Source organism: Tenrec ecaudatus, chromosome X (genome assembly GCF_050624435.1).
Source record: "Tenrec ecaudatus isolate mTenEca1 chromosome X, mTenEca1.hap1, whole genome shotgun sequence".
Taxonomy (NCBI): domain Eukaryota; kingdom Metazoa; phylum Chordata; class Mammalia; order Afrosoricida; family Tenrecidae; genus Tenrec; species Tenrec ecaudatus.
In genome coordinates, this window is record NC_134548.1 from 27546103 (window position 1) to 27552926 (window position 6824).

Below are 6824 nucleotides of genomic sequence, written 5' to 3' on the forward strand. Positions count from 1 at the left end.
AGTAAGAGAGTCTCAGAACCATTGATCTTGGCCCCTGGCATATCAGTCTAAGTGTCTGCCCTATCTGCTTGCTTTCCTTACTGGAGATAGTAAATCTGCTCATTGACTTTCTTTATTGGCAACCGATGCAGGGTTGCTAACATTTGCCAGTGGAGCGATTCACTGGTTCTTTCCAGATTTCTCAGCTTCTCTTTCCCCTTTGCAGAGCTGAAAATATAGATGTGACTTGAACATCTAGACAGGGTTACTGAAGAGAATAATTTTTGTTCTTTCTTTTCATGCCTCAATTCCCTTGTGCATTAGTGGTGCATATGAATATTTTATGGACCTGGAGAATGTTCTTTACTTATTATAGACAACACTCCCTTCAAGCTTTACTCTCTCCTCTCCATAATGCCATTTGCACAGCTCCCTATCAGTATCATCAAGATTTCTCTCACTTTATTCTCTGCTATACGATACGTTTTTGCAGTGTTTTGTCATTCTACTAGCAAATCTGGGGGGAGGGGGAAGGAGGGGTGAGAAACTCCTTTGAGAAAAGTATATAAAGTTTTAATGCTTTTGAAAGTTTTATTTTGAATTCTTGGCTGGCATTGTTCTTACCAGATTTTATTATAGATTTTCGTCTTATTCAGTGATGACAACACATTTCACGGTGGAAACTTTTCATTGCAAAATTCCATTTATGACACAAAACCGAAGCCAAACAACTTACTGTGGAGTCAATTCGGGATTCCGAGGGACCCTGTAGGACAGAGCAGCACTGCCCCGCAGGGTTTTCAAGGTTGTCATCTTTGCAAGAACTGTCACGTGTTCTCCATGGATGCCACAGGTGGGTTCAAACTGCCAACTTTTCTAGTCAGCAACCCAGCACTTCACCAATGCATCACCAGGGTCCTTTGCTACCAGCACAAACCCACCACCGATTTAATGAAATGAAGCAGAAATACAACCAAGAAACGCGTTCTTAGTGGAAACTCTTGGCCCCACCTCAAACCTATAGACTCACCAATTGCACAATCTGAGTTAACCAGCCTTCGAATTGACTCTCAAATAGCCTCACATTTGAGAGCTGTTGATCAGAGGTGAAGTAATGAGTCATTGTGTTTGGGCTTCCAAACTCTAGTTAACTCTGCAAATCTCCCGGTTAGAACTCTGCAAGTTGCTCTTAATTGGAGGTTTTGCTGACTTTCTGGAATTTATTATCCGATGAGGAATAGACTTTTCTTAGTAGATAACCTCTCCATCTTTTATTATTAGTGTGATTTAATTGCTTGTTGTAACTTCCAGCAAAAGGAAGCCTCAAACTTTCCTTTAAGAACTTTAAAATCCTCCATATGTCCCACATTCACTTGTGCTTCTATGAAATGAAGATGCACACAGGAGATCAATCTGCTTTTCCTCCCTGTTGTTTAATTATTTAAGACAGATTCATTTGCCATTTTTAGTACAAGAAATAGCTTAGAAGCCCATGTATTGCAAAAGTTACTTCTGTCTTTTTGCCACATTCCTAATAGGGCAACAGCAGAGTATGGAGGGATGTTACTAAATTGCAAACCTCTGGCTTGTTGCCCAGTGGAGATCTGAGCAGTAAATTCCTGTTATCAGGATTGGCTTCTGCATTTCAATCTTCAATCCGCTACATCCTGAGAACCCAACATATTTTCACTGAATTATGACTTTTAGCATTATACAGTCATTGATTTTACTTTTCCCGGAATGATTTGATCATAGTAACAATTTACGAGTGTGAAATTGAGGACAAATAGCCTCTCAAAGCAGCAAATTAATAGAGTCATACCTATTAAATTTAGCCATATTTATTTGTTAAGAGCCTCAGAATCAAATACATATGGATTCAGTAGGCTAGTGCATGTTACTTCCTATCAGGCCTTTGAACAGATTCTTCCCAGTGAATTCACCGCCAATAAAGCCAAACCAGAAGGGACCAGAATTTGTAAAAGGTGCATGTACCAGACAGGAAAAAGGATGGACTGATATCCCACAAGAACCTTAATGTCCCTTCTAGAAAACAAGGAGCGCATGCAGAGTGCACAGCAATCAAATCTCTTGAAAATCAGAGTGAGAAGCAATACTTCTCTGCCCAAAGATGATGGCTGGCCAAGCTGGCCACAGCCCTTGGCAAGAATCCAATCCCTCACATCAGGCTCCTAAAATAATTCACCAGGGCTCCTTTCAACCTGTAATTTTGCCCATTCTGCTTCTTATTCAAGCACATCACAGTTTATACATTCAGATCTCTTCTAATTTCACAGTCTTGGCCATGACTGAACTCATTCGAACTGGTTCAAAGCACTGCTTCCCTTTGCAGCCATCCAAGTCCATAAATGGCTAAATGTTAGCACAGGATCAACTCAACTCAAGTGGTTGCCATGGAGTCGATTCTGACTCATATGACCCGATGAGACAGGGCACACCTGCCCTGGGGCATTCCCAAGACGGTCACTGGATAGGGGTAGAAAACTTTGGTGGTTGGGAGCTGCTGACTTTGTGGATAGCAGCCAGGCCTAGGTGCAACCTCTAGGCATTCAGGGATCCTCTAGTAAAGGATATGTGTGGTTTCAAGCTATAGTACATATTCTCCTTCATCTTCCTTTGTCTGTTTAAAAAAATCTAAAGAGTACTGGACCTGAACTCCAAATGTCTGATTGTTACATCCTTCTCTATCATATATTTACGTAGAAACCTGGTGGCCATTACTGTCCCTATCATATGAATGAGGAAAACAAAGGCTCAAAGAAAGTAATAGTCCAAGGTCTTCATATGCGATAAAAAGAAACAGTAAAGATCTCTCTCTCAAAATAGATGAGATGGTCTTAAATTCTAGACCAGATGTCAGCAAATATTTTCTGTTAAATGACTGATGGTAAATATTTTAGGCTTTGAAGGTCATCCTCACCTCTGCCTTTAGAGTAGGAAAGCAGCCCTGGATAGTACGCAAATATAACGTATCTGTGGAACAAATTTGACCTGCAGGCTGGTAGTTTGCTTACCTTTGGTCAAGTCTAGCACCTCTCAAAGTTTAATGTCCAAATAAATCTCCTGTGGATGTTAGAATGCAGTTTCTATTCAATAGATCTGGGGCAGGTCTGAGAATTTGTTGCCAGGAAGCTACTAGTCCTTAGCATTGCACTTTAAGTGTAGAGATTAGAATTAAACAAACACAAACAAACAAAATAGACCTTTCATTTTCTGGGGCACTTTCTCAATTTCTTTCAAACAGCAAGTTTCTGTTTGAAGAAGGAAAAGGAGCCTGAGTGTATCACAGTCACAACTCCTGGCAGAGTGTTACCACCCCAGGCCTTAGTTGGTGCAACTCAGCAACCAAGATAGAGAATGAGTGAAAGTCCAAGAGTAAAGCTTTTCCTCTGATCAAGTAAAGGACAAGCCAAGTCTAGAGTCACCAAGGCAAGCTACACCCCAAAAGGGGTTTACAGTTTTATTCTAGTACACCAGGCAGTAATATGTAACAGATTTCACAGAAATGGTCAGGATTATGGTTCTCAATTTCAAATATATTCTACCTTGGTCTGCTGATGCCTTTTACAGATGGCTTTAGGGCTCCACGGGAGAAAGACAAGACTTTCTATTGCCCTAAAGAGTTACAGTTTCTGAAACCCACAGGGGCAGTTCTACCCTGTCCTTTAGGGTCACTATGACTGGGCATTGACTCAGTTTATTTTGTTTGTTTTGTGGCACCTTGGTGACGTAGTGGTTACCCATTGGGCTGCGACCCAAAAAGTAGGCAGTTAGAAACCACCAGCTGTTCTCCAGGAGAAAGACGCATAGTTATAGTCTCAGAAATTCACAGGGCAGTTCTATCATGACTTATAGGGTGACTATGCGTCGACATCAACTTGATGCCAGTGAATTCCATTTGATTTGGTTTGGTTTGGGCAAAGTACTGTTGTTCTGCAGTGACCTGAAGGTGTTGACTGTCCTTTATGTACATGTTTAGTTGGCGAGGTTGGTTCATAATCCACATTCCTTTGCTGTGATGGGATACTTTTCAGAGAGGAAAGGGGCTCAAAAGAGACATATTATCAGGAAGGAATCAACCATACCAAGCTCACTACCATCGAGTCAATGTTAACTCATAGCAACATAACTGTTTTGGGTTTTTCTTTAGAAGATGTCATATTTTATTCATCTCTATGCCTTTTAAGTCCAGCACTCAAAAAAATCAAACTCACTGCCATTGAGTTGATGTCAACTTGTAGTGATCCTATAGGACAAGGTAGAACTATGCTTCTGAGTTTCTGAGACTATAATGAGCCAGTCAGTATAGCACTGATGAAACACACAACTTTCCTCTCATTCTCTGGTGCTTCCTTCCCCCCACTATCATGACCTCAATTCTACCTTACAAATCAGATTAGACGAGAACATGCACACTGCTACAGATAAGAGCCCGAAACACAGGGACTCCAGGATAGATAAACCCCTCAGGGCCAACAAGGAGAGTGGAGATACCAGGAGGATTAGGGGAAGGTGGAGGGAGGAAGGGGGAACTGATCATGAGGATCAAATATAACCCCCTCCCAGGGGGATGAACAATGGAAAAGTGGGTAACAGGTGATGGAGAATGACATAAGACATGAAGATAATAATCTATAACATATCAAGTTTTTGTGAGGGAGGACAGGTGGGGAAGGAGGGGGAAGAAATGGGAAGTTGCTATCAAGGGCTCAAGTAGGAAGAGAATGCTTTGAAAATGATGATGGTGACCTATGTGCAAATATGCTTGACACACTGGATGAATTGTATGGATTATGATAAGAGATGTAAGAGCCCCAATAAAAGCAAGAAAAGCAAAACAAAAAACATAACTCTTTATGGGAGTTAAAAAATCAGTCTTTCTCCTGTGGAGCTGCTGGTGGTTTTGAACTGCTGACCGTGCAGATCACAGCCCAACGCATGACCACTAAACCAGCAGGGCTCCTATCAGGATGGAAAGTACAGGTCAATTATAGGTAATATATAAAGCATATTTATTTTTTTCCCACTGTGCAAACCGTTTCAGTGCCTGAAGCCCACAGGGTAAAGCCAGGCAATGGTTCAGGGTTGCAGTATGCTTTGGCATGGGACACTGTGAGAGGCCCATGGAATCAGACCCGCCATCAATCCAAACCCATGCACGAAGCATATTTCTATATCCTGTGAAAATATCTCATATTCAATGAGCAGGCAAGCTGTAGAATTTTCATTACACAGGGTTAAGCAGGTTGGTCTCAAGGTATTTCAACAGGCAATTGTTTATAGTTTTGTAAACAGACATTTCACAGTTCATTTTTCAAAGGTATACAATAAATGTCTGTGTTTTTATGATCGTAAGCCCTGATGGTGTAGTGGTTACAACTTGGATTGCTAACAGCAATTAGAACCCAACCGCAGCTCCGTTGGAGAGAGACCAGGATGTCCAGTCCTTTAAAGACTTACAGGCTAGGACACTCACAGGGGCAATTCCACTTTGTCCTAGAGCAGGGGTCTCAACCTTCCTAATACCGCGACCCTTTCATACAGTTCGTCATGTTGTGGTGACCCCTAATGATAAATTTTTTTTGTTACTACTTCATAACTCTCATTTTGCTACTCTTATGAATCAGACGACCCCTGTGAAAGGGTCGTTCAATTCCCAAAGTGGCCGTGACCCACAGGTTGAGAACCGCTGTCCTATAGAGTCCTATGAGCTAGCTCAAATGACAGTGAGTTTGGCTTGAGTTTAAAGATGATATGGAAAACCGTGGCAGAATCCTAACAGTCTTACTTTACAGCACAACATAAGAAATATTTCTGATTTAATGTAAGAAGCCTCTTGTGATTTACTTAAAAACCATCTAATAGAATATGTTGTAATATCATTTTCATACAATGATTATAGTGGTTGGTTTCTAATATAAGAAAGCAAAAAGGGACAACAAATGAAAGTTAGATCGAGCTGAGATTTTCTATAGGGGTAGTATATGAATATGTAAAAATATAAATATGAATATTTCTATTCATGTACAATATGGGGAAAATAGGCTGGCTTTATAAAAATACTTAGGAAATCAAAACAGTGCTATCTGTATTTTAATAATCAGAAGAAGAAATATTCCAATTTTGGGAAATACTCATATGTACATAAAAACCCTATGGGGAATTCTACTTTGTCCTACTGGATTACTAAGAATCAAAATAGAATTGATAGTAATACAGTAGGTTTCTTTTAGGTTTGCATTTTGTTTTTTAATTCTAAAAACATCTGCCCATTGAATCGGTAGGTCAAACCTTGGCATAGTGAGCCAGAGTTTGTGATTGCCAAAATGCTATCATGGGAAGTATTGGACTTTTACCTAACATTTATACAGTGCTATCTCATTTTTTAAAGCATCTGCCTACATGCTTTAGCAAATAGTATATTTATTTTTAAATTGAAAGTGGACAGTATGATGCTTAAATTATTCTGATTTAATGTTCCCATTACTACCCAACAGAAAGCATTTATGATGCTTGTGTTCTCACTGAAATGTAATTTAGAAACAACGCACACATACACAAAGAAAATTGTGAAAAATACTTCTATCTAGGAATTGGTTTTAAGCGCCTGGTCATTTATATTAACTCATTGCTTACATAATAATTTAATGGACCAAATCATGAAGAGCATTATCAAAACAGCATTATGAGAACAGCGATGCACTGTGCAAGCACTTTGTTTTATTTCGGTTTACCTTTGTGGCCATCACGAATTTCTTAATCAAATAAGGTGGAAGGGTCCTGTCAACTGAACTTGTTAGCAGTCATTCAGTTAATGCACTTGA

The 6824-nt window shown here is 40.0% G+C and overlaps 1 non-coding gene across 1 annotated transcript; it reads right to left on the bottom strand.

The window, feature by feature from the left end:
* Nucleotides 1–5024: 5024 nt before the first annotated feature.
* LOC142435398 (small nucleolar RNA SNORA42/SNORA80 family) lies at nt 5025–5158 on the bottom strand. Its single transcript, XR_012781460.1, has one exon. It is a non-coding gene; the product is annotated as a small nucleolar RNA SNORA42/SNORA80 family (small nucleolar RNA).
* Nucleotides 5159–6824: the final 1666 nt, after the last annotated feature.